The sequence below is a fragment of the Spermophilus citellus genome (assembly GCF_964194105.1).
Source record: "Spermophilus citellus genome assembly, contig: SCAFFOLD_193, whole genome shotgun sequence".
Classification (NCBI taxonomy): Eukaryota; Metazoa; Chordata; class Mammalia; order Rodentia; family Sciuridae; genus Spermophilus; species Spermophilus citellus.
In genome coordinates, this window is record NW_027672747.1 from 155,234 (window position 1) to 177,040 (window position 21,807).

General features: G+C 35.3%; 1 long non-coding RNA gene across 1 annotated transcript; it reads right to left on the reverse strand.

Annotated features, from left to right (window-relative positions):
* Positions 1–1,578: 1,578 nt before the first annotated feature.
* LOC308640662 lies at positions 1,579–18,968 on the reverse strand. Its single transcript, XR_014020329.1, has 4 exons — positions 18,780–18,968; positions 14,416–14,478; positions 9,037–9,192; positions 1,579–1,627 (listed from the first exon to the last, which is right to left on the reverse strand). It is a non-coding gene; the product is annotated as an uncharacterized lncRNA (long non-coding RNA).
* Positions 18,969–21,807: the final 2,839 nt, after the last annotated feature.

Sequence of the window (21,807 nt, forward strand, 5' to 3'; positions counted from 1 at the left end):
GCCAGAAGGCCGAAGAACAGGAACATCAGTCTGCATATGAGAAGAGCGTCAAGTACGTTCCTACAGAATATGAAGAACAAAATCCCTAAAACCGGTAGCTTTAAAATTGATACTATAACTATATGCATAAAATGGAGAGGTCTGTATAAATATGTAAGATACACACCACGTGCACACTGCGATTTGATCTGATCACAAAGACTGAGTTATTCACAGTATTATAACCACTGATTTTTCATATTCTATTCATGTAGGGAGTTATTCATACTTTCATTAAAATAAGAAATATATATTAAAAGTTAACTGAGTAAAATCTGTGTTTACTTACCAGTCCAAAGGCTATAACATACATAATAAGAAGCAACTTCGAAAAATACTTTGCATATATTCCTTTTAAAGTCATACTAGCCTTTGACTAAATTTTTTGAACAAAGCTTTTGCTTTCACACAAATATTATCCATTTAAGCACAACTCTGAGGAGTTGATCCAAAATACAATGCGCTTAAACATATTCACAGTGTTTCATAATTTAAGGCTAAGTGACAGAAGTAAATACCACAGTATTCAGGTAATCAGGGACAACATGATCCTTCCTTAGCCAAATACATTGTGACTTACTTTATATTAAGAAACTGTAAATATTTAAGAGCAGTTCAAATGCTCTACCTTATGAAGTAAAAAATCTAAAGCTATTCTTGCAGGAATTCTTCACTATTGTCATAATCATTTTAATTAAATTCTCATTTTTCAGGTGGTCCCTTTAATTGTTTTTTCCTACTTCTTAATGTGTTTTCTGAAGCCATTTCTTTTCTGCAGCTGTGTGTGATTGGCTTTAATGGTTGCTGCTTCCTTTTTTGCCTTCTGTGAATTACAATTTTAAATGGTTACACATTTTTTGTTTTACTGCCTTCAGCACAGTTTCATAAAGATGTTTAAGGCTGTTGGTGAACATTTTCATTTCCCATCTGAAAAACCAAGAGCCAATTTGAATATTCCATATTGGCCTTTTATGACCTATTTTATCTTTTAATATGTAAATGAAAGCATAATTTTATAAAGACTAGTCGATTTCCATGAAATTATAATTTTTATTTTGCTCTTTTAAAATATGAATTCAATAAACAAGATAATATGTGATTGTTCTTTTATGTTATATCTTTTTGTTCATGAATAAAACACCTCTATTTTATTTGGTGACAGCCATTTCCAATGAAGAGCTAGCAGTTTTGGATTGTAAGAATAACATAACAGAAAAGTAGGATTTCATGCATCAATTTTAATTATCATGGCCACAAAATGTTTTAATGACCAGTCCATTTAGATATTTCTTAAATTATAACTAAGAAATTAAAAATACTTGATTATTCAGTTTTACTCTCACCATAAGGTAACTTATACTGCAATATGTTATTTCTACGTCACATGTAAAAGTTTACTTAAAATGTAAGTTGTACTTACCACCTGGGTTATCTCCAATTCCACTGCTTTTTCCATTCCAGTACCACAGCAGAAGTGTGGCATCCCGTGACCCTGAGAGAATGTAGCAATTTCCCCCAATATATGACTCAGAACAAGTGAGGCAAGTGACGACATCCCAATGGCCAAACACCACTTGGATCAATTTTCCTGAAATAGAAAACAATTTTCTTTTAAATTTACTATTTACTAAATTGCTATTTAAAAAAATAAGTTTCTAGTGAGCAGATAACAACTTGCGATGCCATTTTAACTCAGATTCTGAAAACTCAGATTTTATAACAACAACTCTGAATTTTTCCTTAAATATAAACAATAACAAAAAATCAATTAAACAGTGGTAACACTTTTGAAAGGCATATGTTAAACCTATTTCAACAAATGATTCTTGAGGACCAAGAGACCATATCCTTTACAAATGGCTACTGTAAGTAACAAATGGATCGTGTTTGCTTATTAAAGCAGGCTCAGGAGCACCCTTATTGGAACCATTTTTAACATTTTCTTGAGTAATCCTACATGATTGAAAATAAAACAAAGCTTGGTTGCCTTTCTGTAATAGTACTCTGTAATTCAGATTTCACTAATATAAACCGGTCTCTGAATTAGTGAAGATTTAATATATTTCTTTTTCTTTTAAGTCACTTTGGAGAGAGCTTCTGCTTTTTTAAACTGGGGTTACATGAGTCCATCCAATGTAATTTTTTATGAAAAGACTAATTTATTGTGATTGAAATTTGAGCCAAGTCATTCTTTCTTTGTTTTAATTGTCTGAATGATGAAAATTCCTTTGGGGGTGATGATGAAATCAAGATTAGGCAGTTTAATGGTGATGGCTGGGTACAGTGGAGAGGAACCCAGTCAACTTACTATACCCACAGAGCTTCAAACACAGGAAGAGATGTCCAAGTAAAGATGTCAGGAAAAAACACTAAAGCCCTTGCCCTTTAGAACTTTTGTTCAGCCAGAGATTGTGTTAAAATTCATAAGAACTCATCTAAAGAATTAAGTATCTGTCGCAGCTCCTCTGCACCATTCCCAAAGTTAGTTCTACTAACATTCCTTTGAAATGTCTACAGAATCTACAAATGAATCTCAAAGAATCTATTAGGCATAGATTTTTTAAAAAGTCTCAGTAGAGTCATAAAAATATAATTCAAATAGTCAAGAAAAAGACTACTAAACTGAAGAAAAAAATGTGCCTAAAAAGCTTATGTGTTATGTAAAAATGTGGATGTGTAACCGATGTGATTTTGCAATCTGTATTTGGGGTAAAAATGGGAGTTCATAACTCACTTGTAGCTAATGCATGAAATATGATGTGTCAAGAGCTTTGTAAGGTTTTGAACAACCATTTAAAAAAATTTAAAAAAATAAAAAGCTTATGTGTTTCAATTGGAATACATAATAAACTATTCAGAAATACTGGCATCTAAGTGTTTTTAACTTTTCAAGCTAATAATGAATGTAACTAAGAAAGCATTTGCATTAAAAAATTTAAGTTCTTGATTCTAATAAACCCAAGGTTTGGTGGTGCATGCCTGTAATCCCAGCAATTTGGGAGACTGAGGCAGGAGGATCACAGGTTCCAGGCCAGCTTCAGCAACTTAGTGAGACCTATGCAACTTGGTGAGACCCTATCTCAAAATAAAAGGGACTGAGAAGGTAATTCAATGGTGAAGAACCTTTAGGTTCAGCACCTACTATGGCATGGTGGTGACCAAGGACACCAAACAGACAAACATGTAACTACAAATAGTGACAAGAATTGTACAAGAAAAGAAGAAGATCAGTGAAAGTAACAAAGTAGAACATAATTTGGGTGTAGGGGAAGCTCTCCATAAGATGGGGACATTACACATTTACATTACAATCCTCACTACCAAAGGAATAAAATAAACCTAAGGTTTATTACAAGTCTAAAAATTTAAAAATAAAATGCTGAAAGATATATTATCCACATCAGGTGGAATGCTGAATACATGTTTTCACTCATGAGTGGTAGTCTTGCACACAGCATAGTACTAGTAACTTTAATATCAAATTTATTTCAATCTCAAAAGCAAAACAAAAAGTACATTATTTTCTTCCCATGATTCAGTGGAAGCAAAGACTTCAGTCAAGGCAGGTGTTAACTGCTAAATGTTCAAAAAGTTGTAGGTGGACACAATACCTTTACTTTATTTTTTTTTTAAGAAAGAGAGAGAGGGAGAGAGAAATTTTTAATATTTATTTATTTATTTGTTTAGTTTTTGGCGGACACAGCATCTTTGTTTGTATGTGGTGCTGAGGATCGAACCCGGGCCGCACGCATGCCAGGCGAGCGCGCTACCGCTTGAGCCACATCCCCAGCCCACTTTATTTTTTTAATATTTATTTTTTAGTTATAGTTGGACACAATACCTTTATTGTATTTATTTATTTTTATGTGGTGCTGAGGATTCAACCCAGGGCCTCACACATGCTAGGCAAGCACTCTACCACTGAGCAAACAACCCCAGCCCATCTTCAGCCTTTTGAATGAACACCAACAAAATTTTCACTTACAAAATTAGGTTATATCAATTTTTTAAATTATGGTAAGAATTCAAGACTTTCCAGAATAAAAAACACCATAATAGAAAATTAAGTATGAAAAAACATAATAATTTTTACTTCATTTTAAAATGAAGAGGTCTAGTAGTGAATGGGTACCATGAGATTACAGGCAGGCCTTACATGAGATAAGAGAAGTGAGAAGTCAGGTAGCTGAATCTACTTTTTTCTTTTGTACTGGAGATTGAACCCAGGGATGCTTAACTACTAAGTCACATCCCCAGACCTTTATATATATATATATATATATATATATATATATATATATATATATATATATATATATATTTTTTTTTTTTTTTATTTTGAGACAGGGCCTCCCTATGTTGCTGAGACTGGTCTGGAATCTGCAGTCCTCCTGCCTCAGCCTCTGAGCCACTGGCATGCACCACCACACCTGGCTGAATGTACTCTTACTAATAATTAGAAAGCTGAAAGTTAAATTAGTGTGTTTTAATCACTGAAGGAAACTGGACACTCCATATTGTGTGTATGTGTTGATCAGTGAGTATGTAAGTGACTTGTATTTAGCCTATTGCTAAGTGTGAGTGTGTAAATACTGGGGTGACTTAAATACGTTATTTCCAGATAGACTTATTTTGGATGTGAAACTCAGCAAGGAGCATGAGAGAAAGAACTAGAACTAAGTAGGAACCTGTGGTAGGGGGTGCAGAGGGGGCACCAGGAGGTTCCCAAAGAGCAGCCGTTTACTTGCTACCTTACTTCCCAACACCTGTGGGCACAGGGTGGAAAAATTTAGCAAGGAAATAAGGCTGCATTAAATAGAGGCAGAATGTTCTAAGATTTCTGTGTTAATTCCAATTAGTTAAGTCCATGGCCATTCTTCCAATGTCAGAGCCCTTGGAAAGCATATACTCAGTCACTATGCATTCTCCTGCAACTAAAATTCCCTGATGTCTTAATTTTTGCCTATATAGTTATCAATATAATTTTTCATTTGAAAACTGTTGACTGAGCACCTGCAGAGTGCAAGCGCCAGGCTTGTTTAAGTGGCCATGGTGGTGATCAGACACAGTCCTGCTCTCAGAGCACCAACTATGGCATGGTGGTGTCCAGGGACACCAAACAGACAAACATGTAACTACAAATAGTGACAAGAATTATACAAGAAAAGAAGAAGATCAGAGAAAGTAACAAGGTAGAACACAATTTGGGTGTCGGGGAAGCTCTCCATAAGATGGGACATTTACACAGTTAATTGGAAAGGGTTTCATATTTTAATAAAGATTAACTTTACTCTCTACAATTTATACTTCAGACCCAACCCTGGAAAACATTATTTTTTTTAGGTTTACTTTTCCCTGCTCTGGCAGGCTTCTGTGGCAATCTCTGCTGTTGCTACGAGGTTGAGGCTCACTCCTCCTAAATAAATCACAACATATAAATACCTGCTGCTCTTTTTGGTAAATTATTTTCTGATAATCTCATAAGCGTTCCTCAACCTTTATTTTTTGTTTCCTTTAATACTAGTCCACCTCTCCACACACTAATATCAAATATTACCACAAGCACTAGAATATCCCTTTTTTGACAGAACAAATTTTCTAGTTAATGTTTTATTTGACAGCTGCGCTACAAATAAAAAAAAATCCAGCTCAGGACTCTGCACCACTGAATCTAAAATGTGGCCTGAAAATAATTCCAACTGCCGGGGGAAGGTTTTATTGTTGCCTCTGCTGTTCTGGTTGTGCCCCGAAAACATGATTTATGTTTAAAGAATTTCCTGTTACAACCGTGTTTCTCCTCCCTCCTCCCCCCACCAAATCTAATAAGAGAAGGAATTTTTTTTTGGCTTGTGTGCTAAAATATAATTGAATTCAACACTTGTGATAGCTTTGCCATTATATATTACTGATCATACAGTTTTTCCCATGCTTCTCTGACAAACATAGAAAAAATGTTTAATATTCTTTTTGTTGTTAAAAACAAATGCATTTACCTTAACTGAGATTATTTTAAAATCTACCATCCAAGTTTCCATATAGACATTGAGAAAGATACTTGGATTATCATTTGACATATTTTTTTCCTTCAAGTCTCTGGCAAGTATAAATAAATATTTTTATTCACAACTTATGGAAATGAAGTTTAAAGTAAGGCTACTCCTTGTGAGAATGCTTTATTGACACATAATTTTTAAAAAGTACATTAGGTTTTTGGGAGAAGGAAAACAACTGATATCTAGTTTATTAAATTTTATGTAACATGGCAGATGTACCAAGAACTTAGTGTTACAAATTATAATGTTTTCCAAATTAACCAATGATTGGTGACACCTGTATGAGACAAGAGGGTACAATCACAAAGAATGCTATATTTGAAGACAGAAGAACTAAATTACAAGGCCCAGTTCCATCAGCATTACCTACATAAATTTCAACATGCTACTTAACCTCTTTAAACCTCACTTCAATCATCTGAAAAATAAAGATAAGGACATCTGTCTACTTCACAGGATTATTGTGAATTGAAAACAATATCATGTATGTAAAAGAATTTTTATAAATTCTAAAAAACTGTGAATATAGGAATTAGCTTGATTATTAGTATTATGAAAGTGAAGCTACTTTTGGTTTATAATATTAATATTCAATGCCTTTAAAAAATAGAGAACATCTGGGGCTGGGGTTGTGGCTCAGTGGTAGACTGCTTGCCTTGCACACTGGGTTTGAGCCTCAGCACCACAGGAAAAAAAGAATAAAGATATTGTGTCCATCTACAACTAAAAATATATTTTAAAAAAATAGGGAACATCAACAAATTAAAAAAACTTAAATGTCAAAATCGCTTATATGAAATTTTGGAAAAGGCAAGAGGAGATGAGGAACGGGGCAGTGTTTGCAGGAGGCTGAGGGTGTGGGAAGAAGTTGTGCAGCACAAAGGAAATTCTGGAGGGCAGTGGAGTTGCTCTGTACCTTGATTGTGATGTGGTTACTTAACTGTATGCACTGTCGAAACTAATAAGTATAAACCAAAAGGAACAAATTATACCACCTAAATTTAAAAATAAGTCTTTCTAATGTGTGAACAACCAATACACTACTTAAAAGAATATTTATAAGAATCTAGTGAGAAGATATAGCAGGTTTAACCTGAAAGTTAATTTGTGTAAAAAATCGAGCACAATTCGAGATCAAGTAATGCTAAGGCTGTCAATACCATAGAATAAAAAGGCTAAAATTTGAATTTGATTTCAAAGCAGAGAAAATTCGTTATAAAAATGCATTATAATTTCCTACATTTTAGGAAAACTTACCAGTCAGTTCCCACTGTATTTTTAGAGAAAGTTAGTGAAATTTCAGGTTCAATAGTGTTCCACCTCAAAGACTTAAAACATCTAGTAAAAGCCTGAATGAGCATGCTGTATTCAAGACCCCCAGAACAAAGATATAAGCTATAAAAAAAAACTAGATCACCAATTCCATAAAGCAAAAATCATGCCTAAAAACAATTTATGGAGTTACCTCAATGAAAGGTTCATGGTCAATTATCATTTCCCTACTTTCTCTTAGCTATTTACAATACTATAAAAGAATGAAGAAAAAAAAAACAATTAAACTCCTTGAGTAACAAATACTTCATTTTTCAATATACTATACTTGGTAATATAGGAGCATAAACTCATACTTTATATATTACTAATAAGACTGAAAGATTATTCACCTTAAAGCATTTAATTAACTAGAAATCTCAATTAAATAGATATTTCCATTCTGTAATAATATTTCACTAAGACATATGTAGATTCTTGTTTTAGTTAAAATATCTACTTCCAGGAGTTCAGAGCATAGCTCAGTGGTTGAGTACTTTCTAAGCACGTATGAGGACCTAGGTTCAATTACCGGCACCAAACAAAACAAAACAAAACAAAACAAAAAAACACTTTCATAATAAATATTGATTAGTCTAATGAACTGATATATAATTTTAATTATTTAAAGTATTTGATTACATATTTATTATGTGTTTGTTTTATCCTCTGTTTCTAAACTCCATGAAATATCTAAATGCTTTTCCTATATGCAAACATTTATAAACATTTCTTGGGTTGTATCTCCTGTAATAACACAGAGGAGAGCTTGTTTGTTCCCTAGGGAGATACATGCAAATGCATATACAGACTTAAACTATATTTTAACAAGAGTTCCTGTTACACATAAAATCAGTAGTCTGCTACTTTTCTTCATGATGGTGCAGCTTTTGGCAACATTCTATGCAGAATTGGGTGGAGGCAAGATATCTACTCCCAAGAGAGATACTTAATGAGTCTTTCCAGTGAGGAAAAGAAAATCTTTTAAATAACACAAAAGCAGAAAGATACACTATGTCATAAGATCATGCACATACACATGTGTATGGTATTTTCATAGGGGGTTTTGCCTTCAAAACGGTGCCTGGTAGATAAACCTACTATAAAAGACTGCTACTTAAAAACAAGTTGTAGTTTACTCAATAGTGGACAATGTGGCAGATTAGTTGGCAGATTATTATAATAATAAAATAAATATTTATATAAATAATATTAAATTATATATATATATATATATATATATATATATATATATATATATATATATATATATATTTGGTACTGGGGATTTAACCCAGGCTTTACCACTGAGCCACATCCCCAGTCTTTTTTGTTTTGTTTCTTGAGACAGGGTCTCATCAAGTTGTGGAGGGCCTCACTAAATTGGAGAGGCTGGCTTTGAACTTGTGATCCTCCTGCCTCAGCCTCCGGAGGCACTGGGATTACAAAATGCACCACCATTCCCAGCAGCAGATTATTTTTCGAAAGGGGAAAACAGTGTCCTCTCATTCTTATTTTACAAATTTCAGAATTATATAGTTTTTGGAAGGAAGAAGATAAGGAAAGCATTCTAAGCCTCTCAATGCCAATAGTTACAAACTTTAGCTCACTAATGGAGGAAAATAAAAATTACCTGTGTCTGTAGAGTAGACTCAGAAACTCTTATCCCAGAAGCCACAGACGAGAATATAGCGGTTGTCTGAAGTGATGACAAAGCACTGGGAGTGGACTTGAATACTTTGGTCTAAAAGGTCAGTGATTTGCCTCCTGTGCATTCCTGTATTGCTGGCTGTGAGAATAGAGGAAGGAAGAAAAAACCTACTAAGCACACATGGGCAAAGATTGTCATACTGGGAGTTAGGGGTGAGGAGGAAAGGGGACAATTTCTAAAATAAGAATACTTGACCTTTAACTTTAAATTAATAATATTTGAAAAACCCAATAGGAAAACACAATTGCTAGAAAAATGTGGGTGGTTATGTTCAAGATCTTGGTAAAAAAATTTTGCTTAGAGGAAAGAAATAATAACATACAATTTAAAAATAGTGTACAATTCGCAGTACATGCTTTCTAGCTCTTGGGCAGGACCAAACTAGATTACAACCTCCAGACTGCATCACAGTTAGGTTTGTGTTTCTGACAATCTCATTACATCTATTGTCATGAGAATGCATTCATGTTGTGACAATCTATTACCTTTAACATTTTGTCACAAGGAAGAGATATTAGGATTTAAATGTCATATACTTGAAATATTGTAGCATCTTGTACTACTTTGGCTTTAACGGGTCTTTAATTTGACTAGATGGGAACTCCCATTTCCCCTGTTTACAGCTGTGCTTGCATGTGAGGAAAGGCTAAAATGACTATTTATTAAAGATTCTTGTAATTGAAAAAGCCAAAGCACAGCACACTGCCACTTTCTTACTCCTTATTGAAGCAATAAAACAAGACAGTCTGGCAGTGTGTTCCAAGTGCTTCAGAGCACCTGAGATGCGGTTTGTCACAAGGCATGAGGGCAGACACAGAGTGACACCAAGCACCAGGAAAAGTAATAATCCTCTTGGAGGATACTATCAAGTATGCCATTATCAGAGAAGGAATTTTCACTGAGATGCATTTTTGGCTTTGCTTCCGGGGATCCAATGCAAATAATGGTTCTCGCACTGTGAAAGAAACTCTATTATACCAGAAATTCAGAATGGACAATACTAATTTATGCATCTAACTAGTAAGCTCTTTTTACCAGTTTTCAATTTTTGAGGAAAAAAGTTACACATTATTAATAAATATGAAAATAGAAAGATATTTATATTCATTGTGTATAATAACTAAGTTTATGCGGATGGTTTAATAGAAGGCTCGGAAACAAGGAAAAAAGTGTTCCAAACACCCTCCTGTGCTGTGCTGGGAACCACTGGGGACACCGAGGATGGAATCGGCCCTGCCATGATGGTATACACCACACGATACACATGTATATGCGAAGTCCTGCAGAACTCTACCAAAGTCTGTGGGCACAGCGTGGCCATCTTAGGTCAGGAGATAACTGTTTGGTAATGTAGGTTTCTTATACTTTGGGTGAATTAATGAACTAGAAAGTAGTAGCAGTAGAAAACAGGCAGAATTCTAGTTGGGGATCATTTCTCCCCATTCTTCCACACAAAGGGAAGTTGCTAACAGATGAAAAAGCTTTCACAGATATGGTAATGTTGTAGAAAGAAACAGTATCCTACTGCAGTGAAGGTGTGTGATACATTTTTATTTTAAATTCCCCAAAACCTAGAAATCAAAAACAATATATGTAGTACTTTCTAAACTGGTTACTGCAAGTATTTGTGCAAGTATTTCATTCCACATGGGAACTATGAAAATGCTTATTTTGGGCTGTGTTTATATGACTTCTGCTTCTATGATATAAACTTCCATTGGTCACTTTTGGGTAGTGGCCTCTGGGAAAACCTCTTCAACAGATCTGGGCATATGCATAATTTTGAACTCAGGGACCACAAAGTACCCATGGACAAAGGCTGATGCCCCTTCAGCCTTAAGATGAACTATTTCCTAAGCAAGTGCTTATAATTTAACTTCACAAAGCCATCTATCTATCTATCTATCTATCTATCTATCTATCTATCTATCTAGTATATTTCACAGCAGCTTTTACATAATCTTATTGTTTTCAATAGTAAACTTCTTGAGATTCAGTAAAGTACTTTTATTCAATGAAAATTGAGTATATTTGTCTAAATAAGCAGTCTTCAAACTCAGGCATGCATACCCCTAGGGGTATGAGACTTCCCAGGGGATAAACAGGCACAGATGTTTTTAGGGGAATCAATCTCTAGTTCTTCAACTTTCATATTCTCTTGCCTAAAATTGACTTGCCTGAGAACTCTCCTGTGAGTTTTCCTTTCTCGTCTCCCTTTCCTCATGCTCTTCTAACACTGGATAAAATAATGACATATTTCCCTTCCATGTAGAGTCTTACTAGGATGCTTTACCCCAGGGTATAAACATCTCTTGGGAGCTTAATACAGGGATAATTCAAATAGTGATGTGATATCAAAAAGTGAATGCTTAGATAATATATTCTGTGTAGTTAAGGTGGTTTTCAATAAAATAAAATGAGGATCTAATCACACTGTTAATTAATACATCATTAAAAATAAGCTTCAATAATAGATTGTTACAATGAAAGATAACTTATTATTAGACCACAAAGATAACTTATTATTAGATTGCTATATAAATTTTGCCACATACAAAGGAGTTCAAAGATGTCTGACACAGTTAAAACTCCTTCCTTTCTCATCTATTTTTTATGTGAGTAACATTCCTTAGAGCTTCCATATCTTTCTTTATTTTGGAGATGAGGTCTCAATATCCAGGTTGGTTTTGGACTCTTGGACTCAACTGATCCTCCTGCCTCAGCTTCCCAAGTGCTGGGATACTGGCGTGCATCACCTTGCCTGGCTATCATTCCCATCCTTAAAAACAAAACAGTAGGATAGACCTGTTGACAGATAGTAGGTCCATCTAGGAATACCCAAACTAATTGGGGGAAAGCTCCATCTATTTCAATAAAAACCGGTTTCCAATAAATGTCTGTGTTATTTTTACATTTAATAAATGTTTTATTATAATGCTAACATAAGTATTAATACTTATAATGATCACTCAACGTAGATTAATTTTGTAGAAAGGTGAGCCTTCTGGTCATAGAAAATTTTAAAATTTAAAGTTATATACCTGTGTTTAATTTTCTGTATATTTTTATTGCTGAAAAGTGTAATTTTAAAAAGGTAAGATAAAATTATGTGTGGGAAGTAGGATAAAAACATAAATTGAAGATGAAACAGGAATGAAGTAAAATTTCTAATTATTAAGGGCTTTTATATGCATTTTTAAAAAATAGAAATTGTTTCTAGGTGCAGTAGTGCACACCTGTAATCCCAGCAGCTCAGGAGGCTGAGGCAGGAGGATCACAAGTTCAAAGCCAGCCTCAGCAACTTAGCAAAGAAGCCCTGTCTCAAAACAAAACATAAAAAGGGCTGGAGATGTGGCTCAGTGGTTAAGTACCCCTGAGTTCAATCCCTGGTACCAAAAATAAATAATAATAATAATAAAAATAGAAATTGTTGAGTATCAATTCATTCTGATACTTAGGGATTCCATTGGATACATTAAATTTTTTTTATCTATGCCAGAAATTCTAAGTATTTCAACTTGGGATGAAACTTTTAGAAGTCAACCTTAAAATTTTTGAGAAGATAACATGGTTTTAAATAATTATTTTAGGAACAGAGGCACAGTCTAATGACTGGAGATCTAGAGCACACGGAGGGCAAGTGGTAGTACATAGGATGGATCAGGCCCATGCCTGTTTTTTTTTTTTTAATATATATATATATATATATATATATATATATATATATATATACAGTTTTATTAGAAAACAACCATGTTCATTTATTTATGTATTGTCTATGGTGGCTTTGTGCTATCATGTCAGAGTTAGGTAGTTGTTCTGAAACCTCATGGCTCACAAGCCTAAAATATTTACTATCCGGCCCTTTACTAAAAAAAGCTTACCCATCCTTGTTATAAAGGTTACAATTCCGGATTTAATTAGGCTTTACACTAAAGATATTTATTGGCACATTTTAAAGCAAACAATGAGCCTATAAATCAGAAATAAGGCTTTCTATGACTTAGAGAATGGGCTTTACTATTTTCCTCACTCCTAAAGCTATACAAGTAAGATTTTAATTTTTTTTAAAAAATGTATTCAAAGCAAAATGCAATTTAGGAAACAGTAGTACTTATCCTTCATATAGATACTTTTTAGATTTCTGCTTATATTTTAGAAAATGGTAAATAAATTGGTTTTGAGCTTTAGGTTATTTTTGTCCATCCTGATAGTCTACCTGCAAATGGTAGCCATTTAGCTCTCTATTGAGATGAAGCTTTTAAAGACAAAAAAAGGTAATGTATGCATAGGGGACATCTTGGATTTGAAAAAATAAATCTATTAATTCATACACTTTCTTTAAAAATGTTAAACTCTACCAAATTTATTTGTACCAGAGAAATCTGACAAAATTATGAGCCAAACATCAATGCTGGTAGCCTACCCCAGAGGGAGGCAACTGGGCTTTTTATTCTAAAAGTTATTGAACAGCATCTTCAAGGCTGAACATTCTTGATGATGCCACATTTGAAATGTTCCCATATGGGGATGAAAATTCCAACTAAGCTACTCAAAAGACATAGCAGCAATTACATATTCTAAGTCATGTGCTGCAGAAGCACAGTTTATCCCAGTGGCTCTTTCTGATCTTCTCCCTGTTTTACCCCCCCCCCCGAACAAATTTAACCTCCAATGGCAATTTATTGGGCTGCAGGACCCTAGGAAAATGAATACAAATATCTTAACGCTACCATTGGCTGGGTAATATATTTCAACTTTGAAACCGCTCTGCAATTGCACATTAATCCCCAGACTGAACGGAGGGTCTAGGAAGAAAGGATTGATCTCTTTTAATGATGAAACCCTGGCACTACAGTTTTATTTTTTCACAACACAGTGCTGCTAAGAACCCCACTGTTATTATGAAAATTTCCCTAGCAAAGGAGCTCCATCACATTACTGGTGCGCCAATTCATCGTAACGTGCCTCGCTCCTGCTCATCAACAAGTCTGAGTGATGAAAAGATCCAATATTATCCTGACAGTACTTCATGCGCATTCTCAATCACACATTATTACAGCATCCATATTAATTTTCAGTGACACGCATCCTAGGCCTGTTCAAATTAGGCAAACCAATGAGGGGGAGTTGATGAAATACCAGCATAGCCACAGCTCATTGCATTCCAATTTGCATGCAAATGGTTTATCAGGAAAATTCCATTCCCAGCAACCAGCAAGTGAAAAACAACTGTAATCTACACTTCAGGGCCACCATACAGAGCTTAATGAATCGCAAAGAGAGAAGGAAGTGACAGACCTATGAGAGGATCGATTTCCACTGGCAGCTGGTATGGCTGGTCTTGTACAGCACCTTGATGAGCTGGAATTCACAAAAGATTAGAAAAAAAGCATTATTTTTCATATAGTAAACTACATAAAAATGCACAAGTCAAATCTTACGTAGAATTGTTTCCAACCTCCAAATCTTGCAGTTTTGTGACATTTAAAGACTAAAAATCCAGGTGCTTTTATGACTAGCTTATTAAACATTTATTTTAGATTAGTGCTGTTCTGAACATGTGCCATCAGCAGTGGCTCCAGTCCTGGGCCATAAGCTATAGCAGATGCTTGACTGGCAACCTCTGATGCTGCAACAAAACAAAATTAAGTGGTAAAGCGTGCTGAAAACAAAATGTGACAACCATCTGCTGACTGTAGCAAATACTATTTTTTCGTTACTTCTTAAAAAGGCAGTTTTGAATGCTGCAGCACAAAGGATCCACAAAAACGCCAGTTTATGATGGAGAAAGGGAAAGCTCTAAGTCAGGGAACATTTAATGTTTCATCCATCACTTAAAAGCAATCAATTGAAAGTTTGAATAAAAATAAAGAAAGCTATCCGCAGATAAATGTTTTAGTTAAATGCATTTGGCTGAAATATTTTCTTAAAGATTGGATTGAGGGTTTTTTTAAAAAAATGTTTTATTAATATTTAATATTTCCATGGTTTCAATTTAAAAATACTCTGAGAAGCAAATGAGTTAGAAAAATCAATCTATACTAAGAATAGTTTGTTCCATTCTCAAAATGATTTTAAAGATTCAGGCACGCTTCTTTTTTTTAACTGAAAAGAGGTTTTGCAAGCCATCTCCTTGTGGAAGGTAGGAGGACTTGGGCAGAGAGGAAGCCACTGGATGGGTATGCAGGCCAGGCGCATCATATGCCCTAAAAGGAAGAGTTTGGGAGAGATGATCTTTTCAGCTTCACAGTTCTGATAGTTAAATTCTGGGCCCTTTTCCAAACTATTTTCCCCAAATGACTCACGCATTCACCCTGATTAATATCTGCCTTTTATAGACTCACAAGGATTTACATTACCACTTGGTTGATATTAGAGCTCTGCTCAATACTATAAGATTTTAGGAGATCTTCCTGTCTTTGAGGGGATGAAAATAATAATCAGATATATTTCAATGAGTTTATTCGCTTATTTTAAAACTTACTGTCTTATTTTCCCTAGTTAATACATGCCAACTTTTCAAGGATGTCTGGAAGGCCATTAATACTAATAAATATCTAAGTAAGTACAATATTGGCATTAAAGTTTATAGTTTAGTGTGTATAAGAAGCTGAAGCCACAACGACTCACTCTTTTTTATTGAAGGTATTTGCCTTTGCTGATTACTGGCTCTGCTGATAAAGAAATCATAGGCTGCCTGATCAAGGAAAAAGCCCCAGAGCCTCTGGTCTGCCCAAGAGTAATACCAGTGTCAATCTGCACTAATGCCTTGAGAACTTTTCTCTACTTCTCTGAGAATCTAAGCTCATAGGAACATTAAAACTACTGTCAGTGAAAAGGGCTTATGGAAGTAATCTTACCACTGACCATCTGACCAGTAATTTGCAACTGACCATTATGTGACCTTGGGTAAGTTATGTAGCCTCTGTGCTTCAGTTCCCTAATCTGGGTTTAGTTGGATAATATAAAATTGCCAACCTGACCATTTTGACCTATAAAAACAGCAATTTGATATGGTTTGACTAAAAACAGAACCTATATCCTCAACTTGTTGGAGGGCTTAAGTACACATAAAATCATTAAAATGATCCTTAGAAACTAGAAAATGCTTTATAAACATTAGCTGTTGTTATTTATTTTGGAGGAGGTCTACCAAGTCCTTTGAATGAGAGAGGAAGATAAAGATTTTTTTTCTCTTTTGAGGTGCTAGGGATCGAATCCAGGGCCTGTTTGAGGCACATGCTGTATTGATGAGCTACAGCCTAGTCAGGATTGTGCCTTTTCTAAATCAGGACATAGATAGTACTCAAAGAACTGACAGAGCTAGCTGTTTTGTGAATGAATTATGAAAATCACAGATCCTTAGAAAAGACAGAATCTAAAATTTTTTAAAAGTTAGAGTAAAATGAATTTGATATTCAATGAAGAGAAAGAGCGAGTTCTAATGTTGGTTTTAATTAAGGGATTCTAACAGGTAAAGATAAAATGAAATATTGGATGCATACAAACACACCTGAAATGAGGCACAGATTAACAGAATAAATGTTTAATATTTTTAGGTGTAGATATAATCCAGAACTGGAGATCTCATCCTAGAAAGGTAACTCTGTGGTGAAGCCCCACATTATCATCTTTGTGTTTATCTATATGAAGAGTTGCTAGTCACACTGCAAAGGCAGCATGCATGCAAAGGTGGAAATGAAAAGCACTAATGACACAGGCACAGACAATGAGGACTCACTGAGGAGAAGTACAGGCAAAGAATCTGTAGAACTCTGCATTCCCCCAGGCTCTTACCTTACAGAAAGGTGATCTGAGGCTGGGAATTGTCAAATGCCCCATAAGTGATACTCCAGCAAAGGGAACTCTAATTCACTTTACATACTTTTCAAAAAATTGGACATGGAGAAGAGAACACCTGGCCACCAAGTACCAAGGGAAGCAAGCTTTTTAATCAGGAACATTCCCCTTCCTTAAAAGGGGAATGCCAGGAGCTTAGTTGTCCATGCTTAGAGCATAGCATTACAACCTGGGTATCAACTGGAGACTTAGGAGCCCCTTGAGTCTAATAGCTGCTGAGCCAGTTCTTCCAGAGATTGAGGTGGGGTGGTATAGCAGGACTCTTCAGTAGTTGAGTCTATTTTTAGACTAGAATTTCAGTTTAAAGAGAATTATAGAATATCCTCCCATATTCTATAATTCTCTTTAAACTGAAATTCCCAGGATGCCAGAAACAGCCACCCAGGATAAGCATTATTTGTGGTGGCCCTGGTGTTGTGAACATTAAAACATTTGCAAAACTCTTAAGGGCAACTGCACACAGAGTAGGTAAATCCTTGGTACATGTGATAGCACATACCCATCTATGGATAGAAATCAGAGAGCCCCAGAAGTACATTTCTTAAACAAATCATAATGTCCATACACAAGTATGTCACTTGCATATACTTCTCTAAGAGTTCAACTGAAGCAGACCCAATTAGAAAGACTAAATGTCAGCTTCAGTTTTGACCATCTCCTTTTTTTCTAAAATCTATTCTCTAATCAATTGTTTCCATTGTTTCACTTCCAGCGTCCAGGAAAATGACTATATTTAATCAATTTTGATACCACCCAGAGATTCTTTGTGACCAGTGCTTTATTGAACCAGGTCAGTATACCAGGTTTATGTTTGGAATGTCTTTTATTCCATTCTAAAATCTCTTCTATTAATTTGAATGAGGACTTTGCTCAAGAATTTATACTTGGGCAGCCAATTTCAGGTATTCTAATTTGTAGTGCTTTATGCACACTTTATAGATTTAATGACAAATTAACAGACCATTAAAATATATTCTTTTAGAACTTCCTACCTATAACAATGGCTTGGGGAGAAAGCCTGTAATCTGTAGGACTTTAGAAGAGTTTCCTCCTTATTTCTTTTGTTTCTTAAATTACAGGGCAAAAAAGAACAGTGCTAAATTCAGGTCCCAACATTCTGTTCTAATGAGAGCAATAAAATCACAAAGGGATGATCATAAAATCTGAGTTGGAAAACCTGGGTTCAAGCTCTGCCACTGACTGGCAGATGTGATGGTGAGTGAGCCCAGCATCTTCACTGAAGAACACTGCAGCCGAGGAACTCTACCACCTCTTCAAACTTGGATGGCTTTTGATTCTAATGGTTACTTTAATTGGGCATGGTCATTCAGCTCTTAGTGGAAGAATAAAAGGTACCAACAGAAGGGCATGCAGCATGTGAGCTGTGTAATTTAACTACTCTATAACAAACACTATCGTGCTGTACACAAAAAGTTTCTGTCAGATACCAGACAATGCAAAGTATTTATCAAATGAATGAGTGGGGGCAAAATCTGATAAATAAGTACACACTATTTATAAATAAAATAGTGTCACTGTATTAAAATGTTATACTAGAAACAATATTTATTTGCAAGGATAAAGAGAAACTGCCAGATGCCAAAGAACAGTTTAAGCTTTAACATTTGTACCACAGACCTCAGAGGTGGGAGGGGCTTCTTCCAGTCTTTCAAACTAATCATCGACATTTTGATTCAGACTCATGCTTGTTAACCAAAAGCTCAAGCGTTAAGATACATGCTCGTGGGTATGACAATATCTTCCTACAGTGTTCAGCAGGCACTTGGCCTTTCTTTACTCACCAGGAAGGTTGTGCCACTTGTTCACAGCAAAGAGTCTATTAGCAGTGACCGTGATCACAGCAGGAGCAGCCCAGCCAGGCTGGGTGTTGGCTGCCACGTGGGTGACAGGGGAGTTAGAGGGGAACTTGAGGACCATGATGACTTCCTGCTGGGCTTGGTCTGTGAACATAAATGGACTCTGCAGGAGGAGATACTGTTGAGAGGGCATGACAAGACCCAAATACACATGAAGGAGAAGACAAAGGAGGAAAAGAAAGAGCAGGAAAAGAAGAAGAAGACCATGTTAACACAGGTTGCAAGTCGAGCCACAGAAAGGCTGCAGAAACAGCATCATGATTTGCTTGTTTTTTTACATGGCATTATTTGGGATTTTCGGGGACTGAAGTAGAATATGTTAACAAAAACACTTCAAAAATCTATAAATGTCATTAGCTCCCTTTCCCTGCCCACTGCCATAGAAAACTAAAAGAATGATTTGATTTAGATTCTAAATAGGCAAAGTATTGGGATTACATTAAACTGTTTTAGTTGCTATTACATAATGATCTTTGGGATTAAAAATAAAAGAAGGATAAGAATAGGCAATAGGTGTTAAAAACTAGCCAGGGTAATTTCCAAAGATCATCAAAAGAAGTCTTGAATTAGCTCAAAGATTTTGACAACTAAATAAAGAGATAATTAAAACAAATATATTTATAAGCAATAGTTAGACAGCATGCATATATTATTATGGTCAAGAAATAATTTATGAATGTAATATACCAACTTAATTATACAGGTGTTTCAAAGCAATGCATAATTAAATGTACTTGTAAAAACAATATATTTATATAGTGTACCAAGTAATAAACACTGCCTATTGTAATGCAAATGCCACTGTTCTCAGTGTAGCTACAAGTAAAGAGAAATATCTAGATGGTTCTCATCCCTCTCATTAAAAAAACTAAAGCTCAAAACTTTTTTGATTTGTCCTTTGAAAGCAAAAAGTAATTGAAAATGTTAAATGAAACACTCTTCTAATAACCTGCAACAAAATAAATCTTGAAGACTGCTAAGGATTTGGAACATTGCTACAACCCATATGTCATAACCCAAGACATATACAACACAACTCTGATTTATTGGCTTTATTTATACTTTGTGGTAATCTGCTATCATACAATAATTGCACTGTACATTTTCAGTGATTCTCTCCAACCATGTGTATTTTCTAATAGCTGATTAGTATCATTCAGAATTGAAACACATTGATGAAATGCTTCTGGCTGCTTTCCTACTGCCATATTTCAAAACACCAGGTATATGTAAATGTGTAGGCACATATATTTAACACATATTTATTCAGAACTGCTAATAAAAAATTAAATACATTTGCATTTTACTATCAGTCCTTTTAAAAAAGTTATTAAGAGTACTTAGAAAAACATATTGCACTAAGAATTCCTATTTGCACTCTTTGCATAAAGGTGTAAATAAAGGCAACTAATAAGCTACCCAGACACCCTTCTGAGCAAGTGGCTAAAAGCCAATCAATATTATGAGTTAATCCTCCCTGGATGCTCATTCCATTAAAGGTGTCAGTAATGCCTCATCTGATGTGGCCTCAATTAAATCCAACTATCTGATGGTGTGAAAACACAAGGGGATACAGCAACAGCAGCAAAACCAGACAAATAGGCAGCCTTCGTGTGCCTGCTAATTACTACACCTGGTGTATATTATGGCTCATGCACTTAAAGCAGCACGAGGTGGCATTAATTTCTGCTATATTCATGTGTGTGTGTATGTGTGTGTGTGGGGTGGGGTGCACTGATGGTTGATGGGGGAACTCATCTGAATGTTGGTAAAAACAATTAATAAACGTGTGTGCCTTTGATTTTTAAAATCCCTGATATCAGTAAGTACTTTTTGTCACACAAAGAACCATTTATATGGTTCTTAAGGAATTTTGTGAAATCAGGCAAAAAATAAGAAAAAAGGAACAACAATGAACAAAAATCCTATAAGCTAGTTTTAAACAAGTCCTGTGGAAGGGAAATGAAAATAATTTCAGAGTACTAAGCCTTTTTTTTCAATTACATAGTTTTTAAATAATATTTACTCAAGTCAATTTATAAACTCTGAGAAAATCAGAGTACAACATAATAATAAAGTCTCCCTGAAAGGAAGTTCATACATATTTCTGAGCTTAACAGCTCATATTATAAATATAATTGGGCTCAAATTGAATAATTCCAATGTTTATGCCCTTAAAAACACACACGAAAAATATCTAATGTGTAGGAAGAATGTCTTGTTTACATAGTGACTCTAGTGGGCTGACTCTTAGCCACAGGCAAGGACAAACCACTTTCCACAGCAGGCTGCAGATACAATACCAGAATTGTCCACAGCAGTCTCACAACCAGCTGTCCCTCCAGTAAGTTCCTGCACACCCCATCCTGACTAGAGCTCCCTACACACATGCACACCACGAGAAGCTCTCTCAGGAGCTCCATCATAACTTTCGCCAATAAGCATGAATGAGGAGCACCAGCAGTAAGACAGCACTCTCCACCTTCCTGGGCTGCTCTGTGGCGATGGCAGCAGCCACAGATAAGCAGAGCTACTGATAAAAAGCTTTAAGAGAACAAAACCTCTTTTAACCTGGGGAGCTCAGGCGAGACTGGTCTGAAGTGGAAGCAGCCAGATCTCATTTGGTTTCCCCCAGATTAAGTGTATACTTGCCACCAACTCTAGTTTCTTTTTACTATGCCTTTCTTTTCCACCCACCTATGTATAAGGCAAAAACCAGAATTTATATAAGTCTAAAAAGAAGTTCAGGTATTTAATTCAGAGGATAAAGATAAAAAGAAACAGGGTGCCCCCGCCTCATGTGAGCATGTGCCTTCCCATCTAGGGACAGTAAAGCTGATCTGCCTCAATGAACCAATAATCTTTTGCCACAAGGAAGGCTGGGCATGGGAGTGTGTGCATTGCCTCAGTAACCATGGCTGTGCGGTGACCCAGGCAGAAAGTCAATGGGGCA